Below are 10,946 nucleotides of genomic sequence, written 5' to 3'. Positions count from 1 at the left end.
GTTTAGTCCAAATTTGGTAGTTTTTCGCACAAAAACGTAAAGTGGTAGTTTTTCGTCACGTTTCCGTCAATTGTGGTAGTTTTTGGTTAAATACTCCCAAATGTTGAACCCATTTCAGAACTAATGCAAAAATGAATAAAATTTAAGCTAAACAAACGGAATTTAACAAAGTTTCATATATTTCACACAAATATACAATATTTAAAAAGTCAAATCTAAATCTAAAACAAACTAAACAAACTAGAGCGAGGTACCGAATGGTGACCTCGTAGGCATGGCCTTCGAGGCCACCAGCACCTTCGACGTCGTTTGTGTCATTGTATGCTCCATCGTGTCTGCCACCATCCGAGCCATCATCGTTGTCGTCGCCCCGCGTTTCGCCGCATTCTCCCCCGCCTTGCGTCGCTTGTCTTCGGTGGCGCCGATGGCTCAAATGAATAGGGGGAGCTTAGACTCCGCCAACCCCACTTTGAGGAGTTGGTCATTGAGATGGCACCGGTGTCAGGCGTCTGACTGCTCGCTGATCCTGGATCGGTCGACGGAACAAGTCTCTACAAGCACAGTGTCCGTGAGCACTTAGGTCGAGGCCACCTGGCTCTTTGTAATGCCGCCTTGTGCGCCGCATTGCACTTCTCCCCGCACGAGGCATTTATTGGTCACGAAGGAGGACGCGCCGCCGGCTCCAGCGCCTTGGAGGTAGTACTCACGCGTGGACGTGGCTTGGACGGAGCGGAAGCCGCCTCGTCCTTCTTCACGATAAACGGGCGCCATTGGTTACCAGGATGGCAACGAGGCAGGAAGGACGGCTCCTCCTTGACGTGACCATGCGGCAAGGAGGGCGGCTCCTACTTAGCGCAACGCTCGATTTGGACGCCGCAGTGGCGACACGGGGTGGGCGGATCCTCCTTCACGTGATGTCCGATTTGGACTCCGTGACTACGTAAAGGGGACGGCGGCGACGAATCACATTTGATCAATGAGCGACGCAGTGCGATCTCCATCTGCCGTGGCCGCAGCACTGAGTGGTGGTGGCTTCTACTCCTCGTCATCCGAGGAGATCAGCTCCACCATGATAGCGGACAGAGGCATGAACAACAAGGCCACCGGAGACATAGGGCGGCGGCGCCAATTCGATCCGGAGATGCCCCCAGATCCGGAGTCACGCGCCGGCCACCAATTCTCGTTGTCAAACTTCTTGCCCATCACGGCTGGAGGTTTGGCGATGTGTGGCGAACAGTGGATGTGTGGGAGAGGAGGAGGGGGGATTGTGCAGGTAGGAGGATACGGAGGAGCCTGATTATGATCGTCTTTAAAGTCGGAGTATCCTTCTCGATCGTCGCGTTGTCGTGAACGCAGGTAGGCGGGTAGCCGGTTCGTCGAAGTGATGCCCGAAGGCCGGTCGGCCAGAGTGTGAATGCACAGAGAGTTTGAGAGCGGAAGCGGAGATGAGTTCTGAGTTGTTCCAGGGTATCGAACTTCAACATGGTGGATGTCGAGACTCCCCCAGAAATTCCCCCAATTTAAAGCCGGTTTGTGGGATTTCGGATCGTCCGGACATTTTTGATGAGTGGCTTGAATGGCTAAAAGTGCTGAAACCGACTGATCGGAACATTTGCTGGCAAATAGGTGATCCGCGTGTTGGAGTTGCCCTTAGTTGATGACGATATGTGCGGTACTTGTAACGGGCTCCGTACAGGGTGTCCTTTTGTTAGGCAACATGTCAACCACATTACGAACGTGTCCTATTCCACGTCTTTAAGATCAAAAAAGTGGGGAAAACGCTATTCGTGAAAAGAAAAACCTCCAGCAGCAACATAACTTCATCTACAGCTCCAGCCCAACAACTGCTACCGCGCTATGCCGCTTGGTGCTGATTTGGCGTCTCATCTGCCGGTGTACCGCGGGCGGCCAGGATCATTTGTCACTGCAACGACATTACTCCATCTACAGCTCCAGCCCATCAATCGATCATTGTTGACAAATGATCAGCCACTGGTAGCTCACGACATTCTTCTTCCTCGAGTGATGGTTTGTCAACAATGATCAGCAGCGTCATCTCTGTGATCCCTGTGTCAGCTCATTACATACAGCGACCCTAATGACATGATCGGAGCACTCGTGGTAATCTTTCTTTCTCGAGAAGTAGAACACTGGGGGTCCAACACCAAACATCAATGCTGGGTGGGCCACAGCGATCAGCTCCGCGAATCCACGGCTTGATCCCTAGATTGGTTGGTGCGTCGCGCCGAAAAGGTCGATCGAGCTCTGCCGGTGTCCTTCTCGCTGCCCGGCTGCGGCTTCGGGTGCGGACAAAACCATTGCCGGCAGGCGACGGGCATCCAGCGGCGCGGTCCATGGCTGGTTACTGGTCATCGATGCATCCGCCGATGGGTTGGAGCACATGCAGCCCCCATGGCATGGCAGGACTGCAAAGTCCGGGGGCTATAGTACGCGTCGCTATGCATCCAGTGGCGGAGGCGCCTCTGCTTTTGGGGGTGGCGGCCAGCGAGGAGAGCTGTTTCGATCCCTTGTTTCCCTGCCCGGGACCCCGAAAGCGAGACCTGCTTGATTGCCTCATCCTTGTTTGTATGCCTGCTGTGTGTTGTGCTCCGGATAGTCAGTCGGTACTAGCACGGCAGCAGTCCACCGGGTACGACGATTACGATCGAGGAGGACGGGAAGGCGCCCGTACGTCCCGCGTGTACAGTTGAAAGCTGGATGTCCTTTGATTTGAGACCCTTGGATAAATATATCTCAGCACCTGACCGATCTGACGGTTCGGGTTACGGAGACTTTGACGTCTTTTGACGCTCTCTCGCCCGTTATCATCTTGGAAACCTCACGTTTTGTTGCATGGACTAGTTTTAATCTTTGTTATATATAAATAGCCTTGACGTTCAACCAACAATTGGGACACCACTTTTCTAGAGCAGATAGTCCTGATGTGTGTTAGCTGAACGACACATCCCTGTTATACCTCAATGCCCATTGTGTAAGATTGGATTGAAGGATATCCAACATTGTCTATTGACTTGTGCTCGAGCGAATGAGGTATGGATCGAACTAAATCTAGTCGATGCAATCCATCATGCAGTGGCTTAGCACTACTCGGGCTCTATCAACCTGGACGCTCTTCTTCGACTATCGTTCGGTGGTGCATGAACTACCGGTAGTGGGGCTGACTCTTGTAGCTATGTCGTATATTTGGTGGCAAAGACGCCAAGGAGCAAAATGTGAAACCGTCCAGAACTCAGAGAGAACAACGATAACCACCCGAGTTCTAGCTACAAATTTTATTTAGAGCTATACACCGAACCAATCTATCGATAGAAAATCTGAGCATGTGTGGAAGAAACCAAATGCATGGTATGTTAAAATCAACATTGACGCGTCATTTATGCAGAAACATTGGCAGGGGCATGTGATGTTGTGGCTCGGGACGATCACGGTAACTTCATCGCAGCGGCAACACAGACCTTACCTCATGTATCAACTCTGGTCTCAACAGAGATCAACGCCATTCGCAACGAACTGATCCTAGCGGCTAACATCGGCTGCACTAAAGTTGTCATCGAATCGGACAGTAGGAGTGCCTTGGATGCAATTCCAAATCCGAAGGGATATATGGGTCCGGACACGCCAATCATTACAGATGCTACTCTCCTAGCGTTTGAGTTTTCAAGCGCTGATTATATTCATTGTTGTATGGAAGCAAATCTAGTTGTTGATAGTCTAGCAAAGCATTGCTTTAGAGTTAGCTTATCTGAATCTTGGGACTCTAATGTGCCTGACTTTATTTTGGCTCAAATTGTAAATGATATGGCCATTGTTTGAGGACTGAAGATTTGAATAAAAAGAACAACTACAATGCCTTGGTCCGCATATCTAAGGGCATGTCCAACACTAGACTCTTCAGACGCTTTATAAGGGGAAATAAATAGATGTCATAAATAAAAAATGTTTAAACGCCCTAGCTCCCATGTCACGCGCTAACTATCATAGACAATTAGTAGCAAAAAAGGCCGTGTGTTGCAATGGAAAAAATAATAAGTCCTTCCAAATTTGAAAAACATTTTATGTCAGACGCAACAAGGACTTTTAGATTTTGATTTTGATTCCGATCAAATTCTTGTCGTGCGTGGTGACGGACAACAAGTGGTCGAGCAAGGCAAGCATTTGCGAGGCGGCACCTAGAATTAGAGCGTGTTGGTGATGGGTGCCCATTGCTCAACATGATTGTTACTGAAGACGTGAGGCCATGCCGCGCCCCACCCACACCTCATACACGTCCTCAATGGGGCGACGACCCAATACTAAATTGGTTGACCCTGCCACATGAATCGAAGTATTGTTTGATTGAATACCTGGCAGGTCGTCACTGGTCTTGTTCTCTTCTTTAAAGATCAACTTTGCCCATCCTATTTCTGAAATATTATTCCCACAATTCCGCTTAAGTTAGAGCCAATCAGTCATATATGCTCTCTTCTTTAAATATTTTGGCCGCAGCCTATACCATCCCATAAATATTTTTTCCCCATGACCCTGCTTAAATTAGAGTCAATCGGCCATATATGTTCCACACATCATCCTGTTTATCTTAATTCTTTCCTTTCCTTCGAAGGTGCTTGTTGATTGTCTATCGACAGACATATATAAATTGGTGAGATCCGGTGTAAAATAGTGAGGTGGGGCTATTGATTAATAAGTGAAGGATGTCTTTTATCACAACCAAAAGCTAGTTGAACTCACTAAATCCTGCACACTAGCAATTATTTTCGTTTTGGCTCAGCGTGGCCCAGTTCGATGACACCCAAAAAGGCCCAGCGAAGTTGCTACATAGTGTAGGCAAAGGCCGAGGAGTGCATGCGCGGCGCAGACGGGACGGGAGTCGCGCACGGGAGTCCCATCGCGAGCGACGGATTTACAACATCGATATGTGGCTTCTAAGTTTTTTTTAAACCAACTTAACCAATAAAAGAGTATCTCCCTTTATTTCTCTAGCAAAGTTGGCTAAATGACTTCATGCATGCAGGCTCTTTCAACGCGGTCATGGTTCAAGTCCTTGTTCTGCTATTTCTTTTCTGAGGCGAAACATTGAGTGCAATGAAACCTACAAAACAAAGGGTTATTTTTTTCACTTATGGGTGGCCTAGTGGGTAATTAATATCAACTTCTAGATAGATCAAAAGATCGTAGAAACGTGCAGTTCTTTATCATTAGGTATAGAAGCAACCAGGGGTGCTTGGTGCAGCGAAGAAAAGGGCCAAGCGTCGGATGCCAGCCTTTGCGTCGATGCCACGATTGGCACAGCCCAACCGCTAATTAGTTGGGAAATCGGTCAAAAATTGATCCTGGCGCATGTCTAAGCGTATGGCATTGGAGATGGCCTAATGCTCAATATGTCCTTATCAAGAAGAGAAGCATTCATTCAACTAAAAAAAGAGTATTTAATGCAACTTCTTTTTTGCGGGAAGTATTCATGACAAGTTCACGTTGAGGGACCTTGCCGACGCCTTCACAAGGGCAAAACATCGTCCGGTGAAGTGACAGGAGCGCCTCCATGGGGCGCACGGAGGAGGAACAAGATGACCTCGCGGGCCAAAAGTTGTGCCATGTTTGAAATCCAATCCAAAGGCAATTGAATCATGGACCGCCAAGAAGATCGAGATGAAGGATCCCAACTAGGTTTTTTTGGAACATGTAAACAATTTTCTAAAATACGAGAAATTGTTTCCAAATCGGTTATTGTATTATTCAACTTTTGCTAATAACTGTTCTCATCGTTCATGCATTTTTTTTTAAAAATTCTCTTGTGAAAAAATTGTTCATATGTTGCAACAAAAATCTGTGCGCATACTGTAATAAATGTCCATGTATTGCAAAAATAATTTTTCCACACGCGTAACAAAAAGTTCATGTATTTTCCAAAAATGTTTTCTTGTGAAAACATTGTTCATCTGTTGCAACAAATATGTTTACGCATATTGTAATAAATGTTACTGATTTGCAGCAAATGTTTTTTTATTTTCCTTTGTAGTTATTTCAGTTCTTTTATCACATATATTAAAAAATCATAGTGTTTTTCAAAAATGTGTGTCGTGCATATTGAAAATTTTAATCACATACTTTTACAAAATGTTCATTTTGTTGGTGAGAATGTTCATCATGTTTTGAGAAATTATTCAACATGTATTTTAAAAACTGTTCAATATTTCAAAAAATGGTTAAACGTGTACTTTTTAAAAATGATTTATTTTACAAAAACATTCATGATATACTTATAAAAATGTTCTGATTGTATACGTGAACATTTTTGTTCTTGCAATACTTGATCAGATTTTTACCTTTTTTTCTTAATGTTGTGTGTGTGTGTGTGTGTGTACTATTGTCTTTAGCACAACGTGTGCTAGTACTAGTGGTTATTAGGCACTGGCAGTGCAAGGCGAGGAGGTGACTAATGGGCCGGTGTGGTACGGAGACGTAAGCGTGCGCTGACGCTGGTACCGGGCGCGGCTATGTGCCACTCGAAGCGAGCTGTACGACATGCTCTCGTCATGCCTGCTGTCACACGTTTTTTTTCCTTTTTGTTTATATTTTAAGAAACAAAATACATATATTATGAAAAAGGTAAATGCAGTGTAAAAAATGTAAATGTGGTGCAAAAAAGATGTTTGACCCACTCAAAGAAAATGTTTCTACCATTCAAAAAAATGTATGAACATTTCAAAAATGTAAAAATGTTCACGTGTTTCAAAAAATGTAGGTGACATTTATTAAAATATTTTATAAACAAGTTTTTATTTTAAAAGGAGTTTTGATCCATTCAAAAAATGCACATTACGTTTAGGAAAGTGTTCAAGCGTTTCAAACAATTTTTTTTCAAATTTAAATTTTTTATCCAATGTAGAAAAATATTCGCATAGTTTAAAAAATGTTTCATAGCACACAATTTTTTTAACATGTATTTGGCAAAAAATGTTTAACACCTATTTGAAAAAATGTTCAAAAAGTATTGAATAAAATGTGAAATCATGTAGATGTACATGAAAAAGGTACAATGTATACGAAAGAAATAGACATGAAAACATAAATTTTGTAAAAGAAATTAATCATGTATATTTGAAATGTGTATAAAAAGTAGATATGTGTTTAAAAAAAATGAAAAACCGAGTAAATAAACAAAAAATGATGAAATCGTAGAAAGAAACAGAAAGAGAAAGAGAAAACCAAAGAAAATCCTAGAAAAATCGTAGCAGTACTGTGTACATTGGAAAACCGAAAAAAAAACAGAAAAGGCTCACGCTTGCTACAGTGTTGGACCGGCCTGATAGTCGCCGATGCTTCGGGCGACATATTGGCCTTGGTACGAGCGGGCAGAGCACACGGATTTGCCATCCGTGCGTCCCTGTCCATAGGGGGTTAGTCTGGACTCCACGGCTGAATGCCCATCTCCTGATTCTCCTCTTACTCATTCGTCGCTGGCGACGACAGTTTCTAGCGCTTCCAACGCCGCACCGAGAAGGGATTTCCTCCGTCTCCCCAGCTGCGTCACACCCCTCGCCCCTCGCTTCTATAGCCTGTACGAGATCAGCAAGTAAGCCCTGTAACTCTCGTCCAATTATCAAACACTTGTGTTGGATGCATACCCTGGGGGTCACCCTCCTTTTCAGAAAAAATAAATGTCCGGATGCCATACCGAGGTTCAGTTTTTAGTAGTCTATATACTGAATACTCTTTTTTATTATTGTGATGTGTGAAATTCGAAGACAATTTTCCTCACCACAAGAAAGTTCAGAGTCAATTCAGACCATCGTTGTTGTGATCCAGATATTTTTTTCAAGAGGCAGCTAGAATTTTAGATGCTTTCCTTTTTCTGTGTGTTTTCTATATCTGTATCATCTATATAGTGTATGAATAACTTTGAATGTATATCATTGGATGAACTTGATCCGATGGTCAAGATCTGGCAAAACTGAGTGTTGCGGGCCGTTTGATTTACCATTAGGCCAACTCCAACCATCGACCGCGAACGAACGTCCGTTTGGGTAGGGCAATGGGGCGGCGTCCGGCCATTTTTCTGGATGCGCCCAACGCGCGGACGCATCTGGGTCTGGCTGCCTGAAATCTTTTGCAAATGAATTTTTTGTCCACCGCGGCCGTAGTTCATAGTGCATGCCGGCAACAAAGCCAGCGGCCAGCAAACATATGCCAGCCTACAAAATGGTCAAGCCCTAAGTCTTCACGCCGGCAACAAAGCCAGCGGCCGGCACACTAGTCAGCCTTCAAAATGAACAACTTTCTTGCTGGCAACATAGCCAGCGGCTGGCACACTTGCCAGCCTTTAAAAAGAACGGCCATAGTCCATGGCCGAGGCCTCCCTAGTTCAGGCCGTCTTGGTCGAACATCTCCTTTTGCCGGTTCGCGAACCAAATTCTTCTCTTCAGGGACATGTTGGTCAAGTTCACGCTCATGATTGCTAACACCACCTCTTTTGCTTTGGTGTCGGCACTGGTGGCCTCGATCGCGAGCTTCTTCAATTGGGCAGCCTCCTTCATGTCGAGCTTCCTCCTCTTGGCGGCCTCCTCCATGTCAAGCTTCTTCATTTGAAGCTCCAAGTATATCTTCATTTGCTCCTCCTTTCCTTGGCGCTTCCTCTCCTCCCTCACTTCCTTTTGAGTCATCATGCCGTGCAAAGTTTCTTGCAAGGCGATAGATGCCACATCACGCTTCTCGTCAAGCTTCGAGTTGGTCTTGCCCCTCGGCCTCTTGAGCACATCTCCATTAGCAGCCACGACCACTGTCCCTCCTTTCTTCTTTAGAGCGGCATATTGATCTTTGAACTTGTGACAATCTTTGATGAGCGACCAACAATGAGTGAGAGTGAATGGCTTGTTCTTATGCCGGGCCTTGAAGGCTTCCAAAGATTGGAATGCCTACACAATCAAAAAGAAGGCCACAAATATGTGGAGGACACAAGATACAACAAACATGAACATGGCATAGCAATGCAAATAGGAGAGGTCATACCAAGTCACCGCGCCTAGGCCACTCACGGGACGGGCTTCAATGCTCTCAAGATCGGCACAATACTTATTGCATTCTTGTTGAATGAAACCCCATCTCTTTTGGATTGAGTTGATGCCACGGTTGCTCGCAAGCTTGTAGGGCGCAAACTTCCTCCGTTCGTGAAAGGTTTTATGAACTCTCGTCGAAAAGACGGATCCTTTTTGCTCGGCACCGGTCTTGGGATCTTGGCCTATCTCCATCCAACTCTCGCAAATCAACGTGCCCTCTTCTTTGTTGTATGATCCTGTGCGAATGCTTTGCTTCCTCCTTTGTGCCTCGGCTCTTTGGGCCAGCTCATCGATAAACAATGGCTCCTCCGCAATGTCAACCTCTTCTTCCTCATCTTCGCAATACATGTCGTCATCTTCATGCCATGAGTTGCCATGGTCGTCAGCCTCTTCTTCTATGTGGACACCGTAGTGGTCCGTACCATCTTGGCCGCGGCCGTCTTGACTTTGGGTCTCGTCGGGATCGAAGCCTTGGCCTTGGCCGTCGGGGTGGAAGGCCTGGCCCGACCCTCGAAGATTACGCTCTCCATGAACATGGTGTAGTCAGGATCGTCGCCCGTCGGCGTCGGGATTGGCATTTCGTCGAACAGGTTGCGGGCGCCGGGAAGGTTGGCCGTAGGAATCGACGAGGGCTGCTTCCTTTGCATCCCGTCGGACGACTGGCCAGCGCCACTGAATCCAGGTGTGACGTTGATGTCGATGACGGCCTGGTTGGCGGGACTAGCCGGCGCGATCACGCTGCCGTCCGGCAATGTGGAGAACCGGGTCTGACCATTCTGCCGTGGCACATGAAAACCGGCCGTCTCCGGTGTTATAGGAGCTCGGCGACTGGAACTGCGGAGGACGGACGGACGACGATCCTGTGCTCGTCGCGGCCATGGCGGCGGCGAAGAGAATGGCCGGCCCGGGTCGGCATAACCCTAGCATGACGAGGGCCTGCGTCATCGCTGCCTGCGTGGCCTTGGCGAGGATGGCCTCGTTCTGGTCAACAGCGGCCTTGTGTTGCGCGGCCGCGGCCTCGGCGGCGTAGTCGGCAGCGGCTTTCTTCTCCGCCGCAACGGTCCGCCGGGCCCTCCTCTTGGCCGATTCAATGTCGAGCCGCATGGGCCATTTGGGGTCATGCGATGGAGTTGGCCTTAATTACACCAGAATCAGATCCTGCCATGTGTAGTATATAGAAGATTTCATGATTAAACTTAGTACACCTCTTCTAATGGAGAATATAATTACTATGTTTTTTTGAAACAGATTTACATTACATTCACACACTTCTACTCTATTCTAGACTCTTCCATACATGCTCTTGCTCCAGTTATGTTTCTCTCTTGAAGAAAGAGTTGCAATTTATGTTGACCTTGTGAGTTTAGATATTTTTTTCAAGAGGCAGCTAGAAGTTCAGATGTTTTGTTGTGTTTTTTACCAGTAGTTCTTCGTAAGCAAGCGTCGTGGCCTAAACATTACCCTGTAAATGCCAAGTGTTCCTTTAGCACATCAGAGCATGACCTATCTATTCTTCTCACGATAATATGCTAATTTCCCACCCACTTTGATCAGTACCAGCCTTCTAAAGAGCTAAATGCGGCACACACACACACACACACACACACAGGCCAAAAATAACCAGTAATTTTGTAGTCCAACATCCATATCATTATGTACATTTTCAGCGAATATTTGGTCTGTATATAGAATAATAACTGCGTGCATTTTCAGCATTTAGCCCGGAATTAGTCTTTGATTAGGGACGAGTTAGGCCTCCTGAAGGAGGCATGGGAGTAGTCCCTCTGTCTTTGCCATGCTGTTTTTGGCGGCCTGGCTTACCTTGTTTTTGGTTCTTTAGATAGGTTTCCCGGTTGATTTCTCAACTCGTTG

At 46.3% G+C, this 10,946-nt stretch overlaps 1 long non-coding RNA gene and 1 pseudogene across 2 annotated transcripts in view; one reads left to right on the top strand and one right to left on the bottom strand.

Moving 5' to 3' along the window:
* The first annotated feature begins 7,400 nt into the window (after window positions 1-7,400).
* The window catches only part of LOC123127341 (uncharacterized), a 13,447-nt gene continuing 9,901 nt past the window's right edge, over window positions 7,401-10,946 (top strand). Inside the window, exon 1 of one of the 2 annotated variants that reach the window (XR_006462321.1) lies at window positions 7,401-7,594. This is a non-coding gene — a long non-coding RNA (uncharacterized lncRNA). The remainder of the gene's footprint in view (window positions 7,595-10,946) is intronic. The other variant, XR_006462322.1, reaches the window with a different exon arrangement.
* The window catches only part of LOC123127340 (receptor-like protein kinase 5), a 9,259-nt pseudogene continuing 6,691 nt past the window's right edge, over window positions 8,379-10,946 (bottom strand).

Source organism: Triticum aestivum, chromosome 6A, assembly GCF_018294505.1.
Source record: "Triticum aestivum cultivar Chinese Spring chromosome 6A, IWGSC CS RefSeq v2.1, whole genome shotgun sequence".
Taxonomy (NCBI): Eukaryota; Viridiplantae; Streptophyta; class Magnoliopsida; order Poales; family Poaceae; genus Triticum; species Triticum aestivum.
The sequence above is the reverse complement of the archived record's forward strand: the minus strand, read 5'-3'. Positions and strand labels throughout refer to the sequence as shown.